The sequence below is a fragment of the Corvus moneduloides genome, chromosome Z (assembly GCF_009650955.1).
Source record: "Corvus moneduloides isolate bCorMon1 chromosome Z, bCorMon1.pri, whole genome shotgun sequence".
In the NCBI taxonomy this organism is placed as follows: Eukaryota; Metazoa; Chordata; class Aves; order Passeriformes; family Corvidae; genus Corvus; species Corvus moneduloides.
The window spans coordinates 58,822,171-58,842,781 of record NC_045511.1 but is presented as its reverse complement, the minus strand read 5'-3'; the positions used below and the strand labels follow the sequence as shown (position 1 = coordinate 58,842,781).

Genomic DNA, 20,611 nt, shown 5'->3' with positions numbered 1-20,611 from the left:
TTTGCACATACCAGAAAGTCAGTGGCAGCCTGTGTCTAAATCTATCTGTGATAGAGGGATCACTTCCGATACAACATTTTGTCAAGACTACCCACTTTGGGTGTGTCTTTTCTGAAAAACTAAGATGAAGTTCTGTGTTTCATTTTTTCATTTACAAGACCGTCCCTTGGATTTGAAGGTGGTCTTTTTTTTTTTTTTTACCTATAAACCCGGCTGAACCAGCATAAAAGAAACCTGTCTCATAAGCCAAAAAGAACATTAATCTGGAGGGCAAAATGTAGAAAAGGGTAAGTACAGGAATATATTGAGATCCTATGTTTTGTGGTGGTAAAGAGTTCATTATTCCTTGAAAGGAATAGCATAGGGGTTTTTTATTAGTTGGCTGTTTTTTAGCCTAGATTTTGTTGTTGTTGTTTTCAGCTAATTTATTGAAATAAAATGCTCTGACATTTTCCTGAGTATTTCAGAATGGCTCAGGAAGCTTTTTAAACAGCCTAGAACAATGCTGGGATACAACAGTGGAAGAAAATCTGCTCATAAATAAATTATATTTACTGACAGGAAGTCAGTATAGTTCTCTGGTAGCGATTCTAGCATGATAATGCAAAGTATCCTGTAGTTCTGAAAGGATAGTGGAATTTTCTTTTTTTTTCTTTTTTTTTTTTTTTAATTTATTTTATAACTGCTTAGGAATGCCTTATTTTGGAAGAATTTATCAGTATTTTAACCCCTGTGTGAAATACTTCTTTCAAATTCTACCTCCTTGAATGCTTACAACAAAGCCACACAGTAAATTTAAAACACAAATGACTTATTAATGATCAGGTAATGACCTCTGTTTAAAGACTGGTAAACCTTTTTCATAGCACAAGTGATAATGTTGAAGTTGCATGTCTATATAGAGACATGCAGTGTGCTGCACAGAGCAGTCCCATGTTATCTTATCTGAATAATTCAGGGCAAAAAAAGGCAATGAAGCTGGTGAAGGGTCTGTAGCTCAAGCCCTGTGAGGAGCGGCTGTGGGAGCTAGGAGTGTTTAGCGTGGAGGATAGCCTGGAGGAAAGGAGGCTCAGGGGAAACCTTATTGCTGTCTAGGACTGCGTGAAAAGAGGGTGTGGTGAGGTGAGGGTGGGCCTCTTCTCCCAAGCAAACAGCAACTGGGCAAGAGGAAACAGCCTCGAGTTGCACCAGAATAGGTTTGGATTAAATATCAGGAAAAACGCTGTTACAGAGAGGATGATCAGTCATTGAAAAAGGCTGACTGGGTTGAATCACCATCCCCAGAAGTGTTCAAAAATCATGTGGATGTGGCACTTAGGGACATGGTTTAGTGCTGAACTTGGCAGGGCCAGGTTAACTGGTTTGGACTTGATGGAGATATTTGAGGTCTTTCCGACCCAATTGAGTCTATGATTCTAAGACTACATGTGAAAAAGATGTATTTTTAGTAGTGATTTACCTAAGAGCAGTGGAAAATTGTTGATAAAATAAGGGTCCTCAAAACTGACAAAAGTGCCTGCTTTCTCACTGTTTTGAAGGTGTGAAGCATCTGTCCTTGGACAACGTTTGCTTCAAAGACTCCCAATGCCCACCTACTCTCTCTGCTTTGTATCTACATGAGCAGCATTGCACTGCACTGCATACAGATGCATCCCATGAGATACAGGCCTGGTGGATTTATTTTCAGCCTCAATGGGTCACATTTTGGTTTTGCAATGTGTAGAGCTCTAGACCAAGAGCTGTCACAGCTTACTGGATTCTATTTGTTTTTTCAGATAACCTATTTCATTGTGACATGTACAACTCCCATGAAACCATGAAAAGTTGTGAGGGAGATATGGGACCTCCATCACTGACAATATCACAAGACAATGATTTCGTCTTAAATATAGTTCAAAACTTCAGCAGAAGAGAGAGAACAGAGCTGACTTACTGTTCTTGGTGAGGAGCTGATGAGCTGTATTATGTGTAACTGGAGCTTATGGAAGTCCCTCTGAGCCTTGCAAATACTGAATTGCAGTAGCGAAGCTGAGAAATAGCCGACTGTCAAATCACTATCTCAGGACAGTGCCAAATAGGCACCAGAGCTTGAAAGCACTCTGCAATTGATTAAAGCGCTCTGCTCAGTGCTATGCTAGAGAGCCTATGAAAAAGCAGATACTTCTTCCAGAAAACAAAGCAGAATTTAAAACATCTGTAGGGCTGAGAGTTCAGCATCACCATTATCTAAGTCAGAAGATTTTTAAAAGGTGAGAACAAGGACTGAAAGTTCATTGAAGCAAAAATCTATGTGTTATAAAGAAAAGATGAATTAAGACTAAAAGTTTATACTATAAGGAAACAAAGACTTGTCTGTCTCAGCTTTTATGTCATCAGCAGTCACAGTGGGTCTCTGTAAGCAGAGTACATTCCGTATATAATGTGATCATAGTTACTTCTCTTTTTCAGACAGTGGTAGGAACAAATTTGAGTTATGTTTCTGATTTTGTACTTCAGGAAAACACAAAGGTTTTAATTCTTCCATTGCTGTAAAAGCAATATTAATTTACAGAGTGTACAGGAAAAAAATATGGAAAATTGTTCTTATAAGTTGAATTGAAGCTTACATGTTTGAAGAAATTGCTTCGGGAAAGCTGTGTTAAGGAGTGATTTTGGGTTCTCTAAAGAGGGTAAAACAAACCAATTAATGTAACCTAGAATGACATATGATCTGTTATTGAGTTTTTAAGGTAATTAAATGACCTGTCTAAAGGTGCTTAAATAACTCAGTACTGGTAAATGAGGATAACATAGTCTGGTCTGTAAGTCACCAGCTCGTATCAAGATGAATTGTGTAGGTGGAGCTAAAAGTGATGCTCCTGGTCTGCTGCAAAGCAGTCTGATATCCTGCTTTAAAACAAAACTGACCCTCTACAGGGAATTAGTCTTTTAACTCCCAGGAATGTTGCTGTGAACACTGAGTGACATAGCATCTTACAAACAAACTTCAGCTGTTACCAGTCCAGGAATTTATGGCCCTGGAAAAAAACAGTTTCTCTGACAATTTATGTAAGTTTTCAGTTAAATAATAATGAAGTGTTATTTCTAATGTGTTTCATTTAATAACATCTCTGGGACTGTGTGTTCTGCTGTGTCAAAAATATTATTATTCAGTGCAGGGTTTTGCCTGTTCTTTGTTAGAAATGGAGTCAGGTATTATAGAATAACTTCCAGGCTATTTGTGACATGAATTTGTTTTGCATGATATGTTAATGTACAGTCATATCAATAACCTGATTCAACATTTACAGAATGAGAGCACTGTTTTTCAAGTTATGTTCCCTCTGGGCCAGTTTCATAAATTGAAATTGCTTGCTAATGAACTCGACTTTTTGTGGGTTTTTTATTCAGCAATACTGTATATAGATCCAAGGTTTCTCTGTTATGCAAACAGATTGGTATTAGCAGGAAGCATATTCTAATCTTCTGTTTACACTGCAGAATTCAAAATATATTGTTCACTTTTGCATTTTTTCACATAGATCTCCTTATGTTTTTTACCTGTTGATAGAACTGATCCTGGCTGAGTTAACTGGTAAGGAAGCCAGCGTTTGCTAGACTTATTCTAACAACTAGACAATTCATTCTCATGAAAGCTAATATGATTCAGGAAAATTAATCCAACTCTAGATTTAGTTGGCGAAATACACAAACAAATTTTAACCTTAATATTTATAAATGAAATTGAAGCTATTCATCTTTGAGTAATAAAATGCCATTAGGCACATCAGACTCGGAACAGAATGCTAGTATGAGAAAACTGCGGTGGTGGTAGGTGTGATGTGTGGAGGCACTGCATCATTTTGTTACAAAGGTATCTTTTTACTTGTCAGTAGGTGAAGGGAGGTTTTTTTTATGGCCTTCGCTTTAGTGGTAAATTTTTTGTATCAGTGTAGCAAAGTGGGACCACAATGTTTATTTTCCGAACTGAAACTCTTTGGACTTGCAAACGGATGCAGAGTTTGTAGGTGCTTTCTGCAGGACACGTGGTGATAAGGCCTGTTATATAGGTCATGCTTTGGACTTATTTATCGGGTTAGCAGTCAGTTGTTTTGGGACATTTGTATGATGTAAAGTTTCTTGCTAGCATACTCTGGGATTGCAAATAGTCCAAAATCTATAGTAGAGTTGTGAGGTTTCAAGTAGGTGAAGGAGAAAATCTGGGGGAAGGTTTTATGGTCTATTAACTCTGGGTTGGCATTTTTTCATTTGCAAGCTGTGTGCTGTGTTTTGTATATTCTAGTGGGCACCTGTTGAACTGGTATCTATTAGCCTACTAGTTAACTGCTCATCACAATAAATGCAAAAACCCACAAAGAATAAGGGAAAGATCAGAGGAAAAATGACAGGCACAGGAACGCTTCTAACCTACTGCAAAGTACACTGAATCAGGGACTTGTCATCATAAAATACCAAATAAATACCATCAGAGAGGGAATGTTGGACAATTATACTTAGTGCAAAATCTAAGATGATTTAGAGAAAAAAAAAATCTACCACACTAACTAATTGAGGGAGGTTCTCCTTGTGGTTTGAACTGACGGCAGAGAAATCCTTTTCTTGGAGAACTCTCGCACAACTTAGTTCATTCCATTCTGTGTCCCTTCAAAAGATAACACTCGTTTCTTTGACCCAGAGACTTCCCATCCACTGTATGCATAATTACTCCTCTTGCGGGAAGTCTCTGAAATAAAAAAATCAAAATGTGTTGCTGAAACCATTGCTGAGTGTTTACATGAAGGTAAGACTGCAGATGTTGAAATGCTTTTCCAGTTCATGGTCTTGCAAAATTGTTTTTATTTCCAGAAAGATTTCTTCCACCATGAGAAGAACCACAGCAAAATATTTAAGAGAAGAGCTAGATGAATTTAATTTCATACTCAAAAGGAGAAATGTTTTATGTAGTGGTTTATTTGAACATCCAGTGTAGCTACAGGAATTACTTTGGTAATTTCTCTATGCAAAACTCCTAACATTGGTACTGCAGAAAGACAGTGTTATAATGACAAACATCTTTTCTTGCCGTTATACAGCCAGCTGCTGCACATGGACATTAATCTGAAGCTGAAACAAAGTTGAATCCATTCAAGATATAATATTTCCCTGGGATATAATCCTTGTCCAGTAGCTTTAGATACTGCTCAGAAAAAAAATGGTGTCAGTTAGTGTGAGACTGAGGAAAAGTAATAATTTGAATCTTGGTTTAAGTGGTTACTAAGAGAGGGAAAAGAGTTCTGTTAAGTGCATTATAAAGCATTTTAACACTGTATTTATTCCTTTTAGATCCAAGTTTAAAAAATGAAATAATTTCCATTTCTCCAAAAATACTCTGTTGTATGTGACTATTGTAATACCACAAAAAGATGCTGATCCTTGTGTTTTGAAGACTATGATCCTAGAGATCTAGGGATTTTTTTAATAACAAAACCCCTTATTCCTAACTCTGTTAACACATACGTTTCCTATTTATTTTCTACTTAATAGAATTATTTTAATTCGACTGGTGCCTCTCTGGAAACCTTAACTTAGTCACAAATGAAAACTGGAGTGTGAAGCGTGGGAAAGATCCAGCTCTGCAGCTCTCCCATCGTTTGAAAGTGTTGTGTTTCTCCTGGAAGTATGAGCAACACATCTTTCTGTAGGCAGGTGTGACTGGGTCATGTCCTTGGGGCTGCAGGTCTCAGGTCAGGCTGCTTGGAGCTATTGCTGTCTTTCTCTAGCTGAATTCCAGCCAATCCTTTCTCACTACCCAAGCTATTTTGATGCCTGTTACAAAGGTGGATTTAGCTTCTTACTGAACTGTGAGTTGGAGACCTTCAATTTATAAAGAGGTACAATTCACCCCAAAAAGATACTCTTTCAAATGAAAGTACTAGAAATTTTCCCTCTTGTCCAGTTCAGCTGAGATGCAAATCACAGAGTCTAGATGATTGCACATAATCTCTTAATCTAGCAGAGATTTTTCTTGTATTGCCTCTCTACCTAAAAAACAACAGCTGTCATTTTCTACATTCTCTGGGACCATCCTTCCTCATGTTCAAACCACCTGGACTGGTATTTTTAATGCTGGTGAATAGGAGCTGCACAGCTCCATGCTTACATTGCAGTTTGAGCTATCCTTTTTCATTTTAGATTTGTATAGCTGAAAAATGTCTGTATGCACTGACATTTCTTTTGTTTTGTGTCAGTTGTTTTCTGCACTGTTTTTCTTGTTTTGATTGTTCTAATTTTCATAATTCATTTGTTTGATACTAGATGCTTTTCTTTATATGTATTTTTTTTCTGCAGCTTTGGATATTGTTTTTATTGCCTTTACAGTTCTGTTCTTTGTGGGTTTTTTTGCTTGTACTTTCCACTAAATCTACCTTTCATTTCATAAGTCAGAAAAGGTAAAATTTTAGGCTGTATTTCTAGGAAACAATATTACTGGTAACTTTACTGACAGTTCAAGATTTGTAGAATGACATTATAAGTTTGAAAAGTATTATAGAACTGTCCTTGAACCTAGCTTGAGACACTGCATATGTCTTTAGTTGTCTATTACAGAATGACATTTAAGCATCTACTGCTGTTTATAATTTTTATTTTATAGCTGCTCTCTTAAAAGTCTATACATAGGCCTTACAAAGTTCTAAAAAACCTTTCCGTTCAGTAGTGTTAGGTGTTAGCAGTGTGGTGAACTTGCGATAAATCACTGGCACATCCAAGAGTTAAAATACCCACCACCATCTGTAATGGGGGAAGAGCTGTGTGCTTGTTAGGAAAAAAAGCTCAAAGATTATATTCTCTGAGTCATAGCTACACCAAAGTTTGTGTAGCTGATGTAGTTTAAGCTAAAATGTGTACAGAGATATATCTACAGTTTTTCAAGTGAAGGATTAGCTTTGCTCAGATAAAAACACAGCATCTTGCAAAACTAAGTTGGAGCATGGTTCCTCCTGAACAGTCTTCAGACATAAAAACTTTTAACATATCTCTAGTATTGACATCATACAATAGCAAAGTATGCTCTCTTTAAAATGATGAATATAGAGCTTCACATAGTGGTGGTATTGTCCAAGAAAATAAGATCTTCTCTATCATCATCTTGAATATCATAGTATAAGATCTCCCTGTTATCAGTAGTAGCTGGCAAAATTGACAATAGCAATTGCAGGTTGTACATCCTTATTATGTAATTTAAAGTTCAATAAACACTGAGTTATTCTGAGGAACAGACTGTAATAGAGATTCCTGGTAATGGTACCGCTGTAAAGAGGGAGGAAGGTGTCTTAGGGAGTCAGATACCCTAGTCCTGAAGAAAGTGAATCAGGTAAGGAGTAAAGTTAGGCCTCTGAACTTAAGAAAAGCAGACTTCCAGCTCTTCAAGGAGATGCTCAATAGGATTCCCTGGGAAACTGCCCTCAAGGACAAGGGAGCAGAACAGAGCTGGCAGATCTTTAAGGAAGTCTTCCATTGAGCACAAGAGCTGGCAATCCCCAGGAGCAAGAAATTTGGCAAAGAAGGCAAGAGACTGGCTTGGCTGACTAGGGAACTGCTGGTCAAACTAGAGGAAGAGAAGCAAATGCAGACAGCAGAAACAAGGACTCATAACCTAGGAAGGGTATAGATGAAGTTCAGTTGCGTAGGGATGGGGTAAGGAAGGCCAAGGCAATGCTAACCTGAAATTGGCAAGGGACATAAAGAATAAAAAGAGCTTCTTCAGGTATGTTAACCAGAAAAAGAAGGTCAAAGAATGTGACCCACCCTCATAAAAAATGCTGGAAAACTGATAACTATGGATAAGGAGAAGGCTGAGGTACTCAACAAATTTTTTTGCCTCAGTCTTCAACAGCAACCTATCTTCTCACACTGCTTGAGGGGATGGACAGCGGGATGGGACTGGGGGGTCTAAGTACTCCCAACTGTAATTAAATGTCAGCTTCATGATCACCTGAGGAACCTGAGTACACATAAGTATAAATGACCCAATGAGCTGCATCCCAGAGTCCTGAGGAAATTCGCTGATGTAGTTGCCAAGCCACTCTTTCTGATATTTGAAAAGTCGTGGCAGTCAGGTAAAATCCAGGGGACTGGAAAAAGGGAAGCATTGTACCCATCTTCAAAAAGGGTAGATATGAGGACCCTGGGAACTACTGACCTGTCAGCCTCCCCTCTGTGCCTGGGAAGATCCTGGTACAGATCCTCCTAGAAGCTGTGCTAAGGCACATGGAAGACAGCTAGGTGATTTGAGACATCCAGCAAGGTTTCACCAAGGGCAAGACCCCACCTGGAGTGCCGTGTCCAGCTGTGGGGTCCCCAGCACAGGAAGGACATGGACCAGTAGAAGGACTGCCACTAAGGTGATTAGAAGGATGGAGCACCTCTCCTAAGAGGGAAGACTAAGAGAATTGGGATTTAGCTGCCTGGAGAAGAGAAGGCTTTGGGGTGACCTAATTGTAACTGAAGTAACTGAAGGGAGCTACAAGAAAGGTGGAGAGAGATTGTTTACAAGAGCATGCACTGACAGGACAAGAGGGAATGGCTTCAAACTGAAAAAGAATAGATTTATATTAGCTATTAGGAAGGCATCTTTTACTGTGAGGGTGATAAGACACTGGCACAGATCTGCCAGGGAAGTTGTGCATGCCCCATCCCTAGAAGAATTCAAGGCCAGATTGGATGGGGCTTTGACAAGCCTGGTCTATTGGAAGGTGTCCCTGCTTTTGAACTCTATTGGGACTGAGAAACTAATACCCACAGTTGAAATAATGTGCCAAAGCAATGAGTGCAGCACTGATGATTGGCTGAGATTTGAGACAGGTATTAAAATTTTTCACTATCATCTTACAGTAGATTTCCTGAATTTCCTCTATGCACACATTTCATGTGTAAAGCAAAGAACTAAAGTGGCGTAATATTCATAACTAAGGTTGCTGGTTACAGCATGTTTGATGCCTACTGTACATGTAAAAGTTTCAGATGTACAATTAATATGTATGTTTTTATGCTAATTTATTATTCTTTCTCTATGACACCTCTATATTAAGCTCTGATTTGATAAAAAGCATTCTATCACATCTTTGCAACTCTCTATTTGATGTAAATCATGTATAAGCATGATCAGACTGCCCAGCCAATCTGAGGATTCCAGTGCATCCTTCAGTGCATTCCCCTCTGTCTCATCAGAGCAGTGAATTGCATATTTGGAGCTTCAGTGTTTGTGATTTCTGCTTCTCTAGTGTCATTTCTATTGTACATAGATTGTTCACCAGAACTGTAGTTAGTAAAGTATTTCAGAAGGTGGGATCACTGGCAGATAGTTAATTTTTATTTTCTTTCACCCATTTATTTTAGGGAGAGAGACCTCTGAGAGGGTGGGGGAGAAATGTCTGCAGTACAGGGCAGATGGGATTCCAAGAAAGGAAATGTAAGCACGTGGAATGGCTGAAAACAAAACAGCTACCTGTAGACAGTAAAAAAACCTGCAGAGGAAGCTCAGGAGGAAGAACAGAGTTCCACAACTGGACAAGCACTGGACATTGGATTATTATTTTACCATAGTCTAGTGGTACAGTATGGACAGCTAAGGGAGCTGCCTATAGCTGAAAATGTATGGGGCTGAATGTCAAATATTCTTATAGTACCTGCTATCTTGCATCTTCTACAAAGTTACCTTTTAAAAACACCCTGTACCTTCTACTTGGAGTAAGAAGAGGTCAGACAACAATTACTTCAGCAGTGGGAAAATTTGTGTACAAAAATCATTTCAGGATCTATTTTGTATCAGGACTGAGACTGTTTCAAGATGCCGCAAAAGTTATCCACAGAGACTGAGCATTTTTGTTCTTTTTTTCTCCTTCATCCTGGTTTGGGTTTGGTTTTTTTTTCACAGCATTGTATAATATCTCTCTTATGACTCATGGCTTATCTGACATCTTCCCAAACAAAACTGCAACAGTTGAGGCTGACCTGATAATAAATTGGACATGCCTAGTAAGAAATGTTACTTGTGTGGGAAGTGAGAGCGAGATTGTTTGTATAAGACTGGATTATGGTATTTCAGAGAATATCCCTCAAATCCAAACACTGGTGAGAAAGCTGTGTGAAAAAGGATGGGTGTATAGCTGACAGCATACCTGCTAATTCTGTGCTCTTTAGCTGCCATTGAGAGTGCTTGCAGAAAAACACAGTTTTGTGGTGTGGATAGTGGATCTAAGCCTTTATACTGCTATATCAGTAGTATATTTCTTCTCTGAGAGAGTAATATTTATAAAGCATAAAACTGTACCAGTGTAAGAAAAGAGTGAAACAAATTTTGAATGAGGACACATTTTACTTCTGAGTTGTTGCAATGAAATTCTATCTATGTTGAATTCTGTGCCAGTAATGGTTATTAAATACATTGTAAAAATGTCTATATGATGAATACTGTCTTCTGTCTGTGCAATCCTAACTTAGATCTAACTTAGATCTATCTAGGAGTATTTTGTTGGGGGTTTTTTTTAATAGAAATTGGTGACAGGTAGATTTTTAAAATAAAGCATTTGTCCCCTGCTTTTCTTGAATAAGAGTGTTTGCATGATTTAGGAAGCTTTGTTGGCATGACTTCACCATTTCTTCAAATAACTAGTGCTCTTTTAAGAAAAACTATGAAAAAGTTCACTCTTCGCTCATTTGAGGGACCTGTCTTATCTCCCAGGGTTTACAGCAGGCAACAGTATTGAAAAGGTGGTTGGGTTTGGTTTTTTTCAATGCTCATAATTTTGCACCCTAGAACTCCCTTTTTTTGTTGCACCCTCAGTTTACAAATCAGTAAAAATGTACTGTGTTTCTGAAACTTTATATTAACCTATGGTGCTTAATGATTACCAGCCTTAAAGCCAGCAGATTTCTTTATCTGCATGCATTTTGAGGTGATGCTTCTGTAGCTCTGCATTGCAGTTGTGGCTTAGTTATACCCTGCTTTCTTAAAATTTCTTCTCCTCTAAATATTTAACTTGATAAAAAGATGGTGAACAGATGGTGAGATTCCAGGGCAGACCCTTGATCAATACCAATTGTTATCAGCCTATAGGTAGAGTATGAACCATTACCCTGTGAAACTGATTGAGCCATATTTTCATTCATCTGCTTGATCATGCAGACAGTAGAATCTCTAATTACTGGGATAATCTCAAAAAGCATCAGTACCAAGATTAGGAATGCTAGGCATCCTGGCCTTATCCTACCCCTTACAGTAGTTCCCACCCTGTTCAGAAAGGAGCCTGCATTTTTCTCTTTATTCTAATGCAATTAAAGAAGCTTTTCCTGCATTTCTTTGTGTTCCTTGCCAGTTCTGGCTTCAGCTGAGCTCCAAAGATTTCCAATGTTGTGCCTGTACATGCAGTCAACAATCTTAACATTATCGAATTTGTTGCCTCTGTTGGTCAAAGTATTTCCATGAGGTAACTAGGAATATAGAATTGAAAATAAAGCATGGGAGTGGTATGTCTAGACACAAAGGTTTCACTAATTGACTTAGTCCTTAAAAATTTTTACAAATACCACCTGGGATAAAACCCAGCAATCCTTTGCAGTACATTGCTGCAATTGTCTCAAATATCCACAAAGCAGCAAGACATGTCTGAAAACCCTTTTACTATTTTCTCCATTGAGAAGCCTGACAGATGTAATATGAAATCACCATTCTTATTTTATCCTTTGTAAAAGCTGGTGATTTAAAAGCAAAACCTTTAATTAGGTACAGCAGGCTACCATGCAGTAATTTTAATGTCTCAGTACAATCAAAATACATAGCCAAAATACAAGTCAAAATAACTCTTGCCTACATACAAAAGAAAGTAAGATTTTCTGTGACTTAGCAGCCGCAAAGTCTGTAATGAGAGCCAGAATGGCTTTACCCAAGTAAGAATGGTTGATCACTTAACTTATCAAGAGCTGTAGATGAATGGATTTTTAGTAGGTAATTAAATTAAGAAACAATATATAATTAAGCTCGTGGATCATGGAGAATGTTCCTTGATATTTTTGCTGTGCAAACAAGTTGTCTCTCTCTTGTGTATCTAATTACTTAACACTTTCTAAGGGCACCTTTCTAAGTGGAAATCACCAGAAAAAAATCTCACTGATGCTATGATAAATCAACCAGACTTGGTGGTATTGACACATATGGAGGGATTCACACATTCTGCATTTGTAATGTTGTCTTCTGCATTTCTTACCTTACTTTGTAACCGACACATATTTACTGATGACTTAGTTCTCAGCACTGCCAATATTGTGGCAGAAAAGGCGTTGGTGAATCAACAGGTCACCAACCTCCAGTGCAAGGTATCTTCCATACGATCTGTTAAAAACACAAGATACCAAGAAATACTGTAAGATACAAATTCATCATATGAGGAAGAGCATGATTTTCTTGCCCTCTGCAGCCTTTCAAGATTGCAGAAGATTTGCTAACTTGCATGACACTGAAACTAGTTCTGAGGTAGCAGAGAATTTTTGTGGTAGAAGCTGAGAGCAACCTGCTTAAATATGTACTATCCACGTACAAATTTCTCCTGTGCACTAGATGACCTTAATAGTTTCTTTTGGACTGCCTCCACTTTCTGTGAGTTCCTTCTTCCCTTCACTTGTTTCAAAATATTAATTCAAACTGTTTGAGGAATTCCTAAACATACCTAAATCGACTCTATAGTGTACTGGCAGTTACTATTTCTGGGTATTGTTCAGATGCCCTAAACTGTAAAAATCTTTCTGAAGTTATTAATGGTACTGATCTTGTGGGTTCCCAACTTTACAAAGGGCATCTGAACCAGAAGCTATTACACAGAAGAGATTGCAGGGAAGAACAAAACATCATCATGCTGTATCATTTGAGTTGTTTGAACAGAGCTCAGATCAGTCATCTCCTTGATTGTATCATGAGATGGCCAGTGTCATAAAAGCTTCAGTTTTATTGCTTTTGTTTGCAGCTTGCAGGAGGCTTTATAGCTTCATGAGGAATGTGAGAGGCTTTTAGTTTTTAGACATATCCTTTTGCTGCATTTTGTATGTCAAAATTCCGGTGTACATCTCCTCAGCACTGGCAAGCCTGTGTGTACCTCAGCCTCAGCAGTGGCAAGCCTGCAAGTCCTGATAGATTGAACTAGCATGATGAGGTATATACTGTGTGTAAAAATAGTCCCAGTGTTACCCAGGCAGACTTACAGCTCCAGGATACAAAAGAGAGAAAAGTTGAGGAAGTAGATACTACTCTTCATGCAAAGAGCAGTGACATAGAAGCATTAGCAGCCTCATTTCAAGAAAAGGCTAGCTCTGTCAGCTTGTAGGTTAATACATCTGGTCCCAATCTTGCAGTCTTTTAGAGCTAAAATTTCTCAGAATTTTACATAGGAATTTTTTCCTGTGTCAGGAGAACAAAACTGTAACTTGGTATTGTTTTGTGTTGATTTCTTTTTTCAGTTTCAAATTTTATTATAATTGTAAAATTTGTTGTTGATAAAGCTATTGAGGGCATAATGTCCTTATTTTAGGGTGTTTTTTTAATACGTAAAACTTAGGGGTTTTTTTCCTTTTTTTTTCTGACACGCCCACAGTATGAGAAGGGAGTACTCATTTGCAATTCTAACTGTTCATTTTGCTCTGTTTGACAGAAGCAACATCGTATGTTAAGAAAAAGTGTGTTGGAAAAAGCCCAACTTCACAAAAGAACTTTATACAGCAAATAAGAATTAGAAACTTATCAGTTACTCCTAAAGATAAGTAAAATGTTTGTTATAAGAGCAAATTACATGCTCTTTTCCATTAAGCACAGTAATTCTTTCTTCAATTTCCTCAGTAATTTAAAGTAGCATTATCCTTCAGAGTGGCTGTGCTGTGGTAAGATAAGCTTGAGAATGAAATAGAAACTGTAGAGCCGCAAAACCTTTTCATCTCCCCACTTTCTACTAAAAAAAACCGTGTCATCAGTCATGAGAATGGAGAGCACTGCCAGGTTATCTCAGCAAAGGTTGTACTGCTGCTGAAACTGTAAAAATACTAAGTCAGGGTAGCTCGTGGCAGAACTGATGCATGAACAGATTATACTGTGGTATGTAGTGATCAGAAATAAAAGCAAATGGTTGGGTGGCCACCAGGACACAAGAGCTTGTAATGATTTTTTTCTGACAGCTCCACAAATAGATGCTGCCTCATGTTTGTGAAGTACAGGAGATAGTGTGTAGACGGGAGTATCCTTTCTTCCCTTAGGAAAAAGACTTTGGGTTGTGACTTTTTACCATCTTTTGACATCTTTAAAAGGAGATGCAGTTGGCTTTAGTTTTCCTAATTCAACCCCTCCCCACAACCCCCGTCCCCTTTCAGAAGGGTAATGGCAGTACCAGTTGTACATTTCGGTGGTGCTGGAAGGGAGTCTTCTCCAAGCTCCTGGTTTTCCACCACTGCAAAGGCCAAAGCTTGCTTTCCCATGTATCTCTTTAGTAAAAGTTCTAATACAAGCAGGATTTAATGGCCACCTTGTCATGGTCCACATATTTGTAGTGGAGAACCTAAGGAAGGGTTCAAGAGTAAGAAGTGAAAAGTAAGTATTGAGACCACCAAGAATATATGTATCCATACAATTTTTTGCCCTGATTTGTCAGATTGTGTTCACCAAGCTAATTCACAGTGTCTTTATAAATGATGTTCTTTTAGCTTTTGAAAAGTTCTGCTATACTTGTGTGTCAAGAATATCTTTTTTTTTTGTATCTCTTGTTTAGCATTTGTCCATGTTTATATTGGCATTGAGTGTCTGGATATGAGATTCTTGGACCATAATCAGGAGGCACAATGTGACAGATTTCTAAATCCCATCACAACTCCTGCATATTTCAAGGAGAAGATTAAAAAATGGTTTATTTTTCTGTATCCTATCAGTCACAGAGTAGCTAAAGAATTGGGTCACAGGGAAAATGTTATTCACAGTTCATCCATATTCACAACATAGCTAATTTATTGTCCACCAGTCTACACAACTTCAAAGTGAGTGACATATTGAGCATAAATGGAGTATGAAAAAGGAGATATTGCAAAATCCAGTATGATTTATCTGTCTCCATACTTCCTAGTTTCATTTCTAGATACTTTGCAACCACTAAAATCCTGGGTTTTGAATTGCCATTAGCTAATGGTGAAAGAGAGAAATACTAGCACTTATATATGTACATTTATACATATATATACTATTTATATACAATAATTTTATTTATTATTTTTAAAAAACCCATTAATCCGTATTGATATGTATTGTAATCCCTAACACAATGTAAACTGATGATGAAAAACTATCCTGCAAATTTCATACCAAATTATTGTTGCCAATCAATGTAGTAGCTCAAGACACAAATCATTCTTTAGTCTTAAGGAGAAGATACAGAAGTTGTCTTTTTTTTTTTTTTTTTTTTTTTGGATGTTGGATGGTGTAATGCCATTATCCTGTAAAGCTAAGTGTTAAGGATGATGTACCTAGGAAACGGTCATGGTGCTTGCTATCACTGGATTTTGTATGAATAATTTTTGACCTTCCACATTTTCATTTAATCTAGAGAATCAAAGTACTATCATTTGCATATTTGGGATGTGCATACCTAAAGTGTAGCTATACTTTCATTCATTCCTTCTTTCCCAGCTTTCATGAACAGCAGTAGGTGTAATTCAGCATGCCACTATGCTACTGCTTCTTACGATTCCATCTTCAGGTCTAAGTTGTCCTTACTATATCTATCTGACAGAATAGCTATAGTGTAAACTACTTGACTTTCACTTTTGCTGACAGCACTGGGAGACCAGGTGTAGGTGAGTCACCTGGTTTTGCATAGTAAAGGTCCCCTCCTGAGTAGTTTGGAAATATTATTGTCCCAAATGGCAGCCTAGCATCTGAAGGACTTCTGAAGCCAGGCTACTTCTAACCATGAAGGAGGTTGTTTTGCAAATGACTCCCTAGAGTAGACAAAGCTTTTTTGTATTCTTGTTAACCACATAAAATCGTGTTTAAAGCAAAAGACTTACGGCTTCATCTGTGGACTGCTGCCCTATAGTGGTTAAATACTGATTGTATTACATTGTAACAAATAGCAGCTGATAGATACTAATGAAATGTAAAACTGTTGCAAGGTTGGCATTTCTTTAAAAGCTTTTTTCCAAAATGTCTAACATTGCTGTTTACTTTTGGGCTGGTATTTCTGAGATCTGGTTAGAACAATGTTATCAACTCCAGTTACTTTTCTGTTAACATAAGAGACTCAAGAATCCAAGGAAAAAGGTATATAAAGGATGAGAAGCTTATGAGGAGAACCTCAACAAGATTAATTTAAAATTAGATTACTCATAAGCAGAATGCAGCATTTGTTATAGAATTGGTATAGAATCATAGAATCGTTTAGGTTGGAAAACACATTTAAAATAATAATAACTGTTTTCTGAACTGTATAAGTCATGTGAACTTATATGAACTTATATGTGTACAATTCTTAACCTGGCACTGCCAAGTCCATCACTTAGCCATGTGCTCCCAAGTGCACCATCATTTACACCATTATCTGTTGATGGTAACTCAACCACTTGTCTGGGCAGCCTGTTCCCATGCTTGGTAACGCTTGAGGGCACAGCAGTGCTGAGTATACCTGGGGCATGATCCCTTCCCTGGTCCTGCTGGCCACTCAATTTCTCATACAGGCCAGGATGCCTTCTTGGCCACCTGGACACAGCTGGCTCATGTTCAGCTCCTGTCACCAGCACCCCCAGGTCCTTTTCCAATGGACAGCTTTACAGTCGTTCTGCCCCCAGCCTGTGGCACTGCCTGGGATTGTGGTAACCCAAATGCAGGACCCGGTACTTCGCCTTGTTGAACCTCACACACTCGGCCTTGGCCCATCTCTCCAGCCATTCCAGATCCCTCTGCAGAACCTCCCTGCCCACCAGCAGACCAACACTTGTGCTCCGCTTGGTATCATCAGCAAACTCACTGAGGGTGAACTCAATCCCCTCATCTGTCATTAAGATGTTAAAGAGAACTGGCCCCAATTCTGAACCCTGGGGAACACCCACTGGTGACCGGCTACCAGCTGGATTTAACTCCATTCACCATCATTCTCTGGGCCCAGCCATCTAGCCAGTTTTTCATACAGTGAAAAATGCACTTGTCTGGTTTCTCCCGGAGAATATTGTATGAAATGATGTCAAAGGCTTTACTAAAGTCTAGGTAGGCAACATCCGGAGCCCTTTCTCCATCCACTAAGCAGGTCAGATGTTTAACACTACATCACTCCTTAACACCGCTGCTTTCCTTGATTCTGTATTTGTAAAATCAGTGGGAATTTTTCTGCTGAGCTCTGTGGTAAAAGGTCAGTTCTGGAAACTACAGCACATTTGCTAAGAAGCAAGTTTTGCTACTGTTCTGCCAAGAAAATTTGTACTTCACAAACATTCTAACTGAAAGACGTGGTGGAGACTGGGATCCTCATTAATCCATCCTTTTACTGATACGGTGTAGGGAAGAATGTGTATGTGCTGAAATCTGGTCGCAGGAGATTACAGGACTTGGCTTAAGTCATGCTCATTCAGTGAAATACCTCACTGTAAAAACATTTCAAAGCCAGTGGCATAACAGACCCACTCACATATGAGAAGAAGTGATGTCTTAAGATGTCTGTAGGGGTACAGTTTCAGCTGTAATACAGGGCTTCCTTGTTTACTGGGTTTCTGAAGACTATGAGGATAAATGAGTTTAAAATATTTTTTAAATTATGTGTACGTGTGACACCATCACAAGCAGATAACAGTGAAAAATCTGTTCTCCTCATAGACTCAACAGCCTTCAGATGGTACTGTAGAAGATGCAAGGGGCTTCTGCCTGTCACTGAATGCTTTGTGCAGGCTAGTCTAGGATTTTCTCTAGATGGAAGGTGCATTAAGGCAGTTCAAGACCAACAAAGCATATTTATATGTTTAAAGCTGACCACCTCTGTGTATGATTTTTGCTTGTGTGTTTCTTTCAGAAATTAATTTGAATAGAGTATTTTAAAGCAAGAAACAACAGTGTAAAAGATTTAGGGCTTCCCGGGAATTACTTTTTACCTCAGATTGTGTACACTGCTAAGCAGCTTCCAAGGCAGAGTAAACAAGTGAAGTATTTCTGTGTTTCTTTTACAACCATCTATAGGTCTGGAGACTTTGTAAGAATACAGAGTCCAACTTATTCTTCCTCTCACGTCCCCAAGATAAAACTGTCTGGGTGAAATGAACATGTTAATTGTCTGCAAAATGGACAGTAGCTCTGAACACATGGATAATTAGGCTAATTAATCTCATTCATTAAGAGGCTACTGCTGTATTTTCATTTGTGGTTGTTATGTTTAAATTTTGACATTTTAAACCTCATCTGGTCTGCATTTTTGTTAATTTTTGCTTTTACATCACCACAGAATAAGTTTCATATTGAAAGTCGTGGTAAATTTAATATTGAACATAAATGTTGTACTAAATTTAATTAGCAGATGAACATAAAGGATCATACATGCTTTAATATCCCATGCAGACTGCAACGTGTTTTCATCCTAAAATTCAAGACTTATTTTAATACTTGCCAGTATGGAAAACATGGGGAGGATGGAGGGAAGAAAAAGTTCTACTTTTGCCTCTAGTGTAAGGTGACTGTCTTCTAAAACATTTCTCATTAGGTTATTTCAAATGGAAGAGGAATCCTATGCATTTCAGAGCTTTATTTTGCATGTCCCTTTTATCTCATTCTGGAAAGTACAAAGATACCTTTTGATGAAATGTAGTACCTCTGGGATAGAACCTGGAACAAAGCAGATCAATGCCTGGCAACACAGTGTACGTGTTTTTAAGAAAACAGATGAAAGAAGAAGAAGAAATGAATCTTCCACTGATAGGGCAGCATAGAGCATCTGCAAGAATTACTTGTGTCATGAAATGGAAGCTGATTCACGTGTGCTACACCAACTGAAGGGCCTGTCTCCTTTATGATCTGGTTTCCTTGCTTTTTTCACATGCCCTCTCTTCTTCTGCCAGGCAGTACTCTTTTGCAGGTAGCAGATGGTAACTTCCGTGTCTTTTACAGAAGCTGTAAAGTCTCCATGCATATGTCAAGGACTGTATGATGTGTCTTATGTCAGCTGTATACTACAAAATGGAGAAAATAGGTGTCAGGGAGATGGCTGTAGATGTGGAGGCAGAGTCCATGGGCATGGGCTGTAAGGACTGCCTTTACAAGTCTGTTAAAGACAGATGTGGTCTTTCTAAATGGGATGAGACAGGTTTAAACTATTGCTGTGTAACTTAAATTGACATGAATATGCAGCAGTCTTTCTACAAAGAAAGATGCTTAGGATACCTCTTCCTCTGCATTAACATGCTGAAAGAATCAGGTGGGGGTTTAGCACCAAGTAGTGTATATCCACGTCTACATTTCTGTACTCTTAGTTGTGAATATTGCCCCCTTTATGTAGGTATGGTCTTATTCAGAGTGCGCTGTCTATGAGGTGATTGCCCATTTTTCAGATGAACGTGCCTCTGGTATGGTTTAGGAAGGATGAAATGGCAGCATTTATAAAATCTTACCTTTATTTTTTATGAAGACATCAGTATTTTTCAGACATATTTTATCTCAACTCTGAAAGCAATCTATTTATGCGTGCATGTACATGTGCACATTGAAATCTACTTTGCCTGTTTTGTTTCCTGCATGGGCTTATGGAGTTTAAGAACACTTTCATTAGGGAGTTTAAAAACACTTTTATTATGAATTATGGAGTTCCAAACACTGAGGGCAGGGAGTGGACATAAAAATGGATTAACTGTCAGAAGGCAATTCAGGAAAGAATCTGTTGTCTGTTCTCATATTTTTGTAAAAGTTAAGAAGTGTAAGTAAGCATTTCCACATTTGCATCTTCCAAATCACTTTTTAAAATTCAAAGTCCTCATTTTTAATGAGCCGGCACAACCAGGTCTTGAAGACTTCATAAACTGCCATAGTTTATTCTCATATACTGTTAAAGTTACAGGGAAAAGGCAGAAGAAAGCAACTGAATTTGTACATGAAGAGGAACATTCTTCTTTTCTGTGAAACTTCAGTATGTATATAAATAGATCCACAATGGCTCAGAGGTTTGACTGCTATGTAAGACTGAAAGACTGATTGTAGAAGACTGCAATTATCTTGAGGTATTCAAAGGTGTAAATTTTACAAGTTTTGAGCTGGCTGCAGGCCCTTTGACCGAGGACCTGTGTCCTCTGTTGTTTGGGAGTTTTTCTATGCTGTTCTTTTTTAAAATCACATTTTTGTCAGGATTCCATCAAACAAATTGTGAGCTAACATTAGCAAAAATGCCTTTTTCATTTTATCTCTCAGAAATCTGTATCTCCCTTCTAGTAGTAAGACACTGCTTTGTAAATTAAAAACTTACTGAAAGGTTCTCATTTTCCTTTGTCACAGGAGCCTCCTTAGAGCATAAGTATCTTGAATATGAGCTAGAACCATAGACTCATTACTGCAACTAAGGCAGAGTTTGTGTTGATCCATGTTGCATTA

The 20,611-nt window shown here is 38.2% G+C and overlaps 1 protein-coding gene and 1 long non-coding RNA gene across 2 annotated transcripts in view; both read left to right on the top strand.

Annotated features, from left to right (window-relative positions):
• The window catches only part of SH3GL2 (SH3 domain containing GRB2 like 2, endophilin A1), a 92,635-nt gene that overhangs the window by 42,759 nt on the left and 29,265 nt on the right, over nt 1-20,611 (top strand). The gene's annotated exons all lie outside the window — the stretch shown is intronic.
• On the top strand, nt 1,556-10,438 carry LOC116438027. The gene is made up of 2 exons (XR_004237574.1): nt 1,556-2,249; nt 9,376-10,438. It is a non-coding gene; the product is annotated as an uncharacterized LOC116438027 (long non-coding RNA).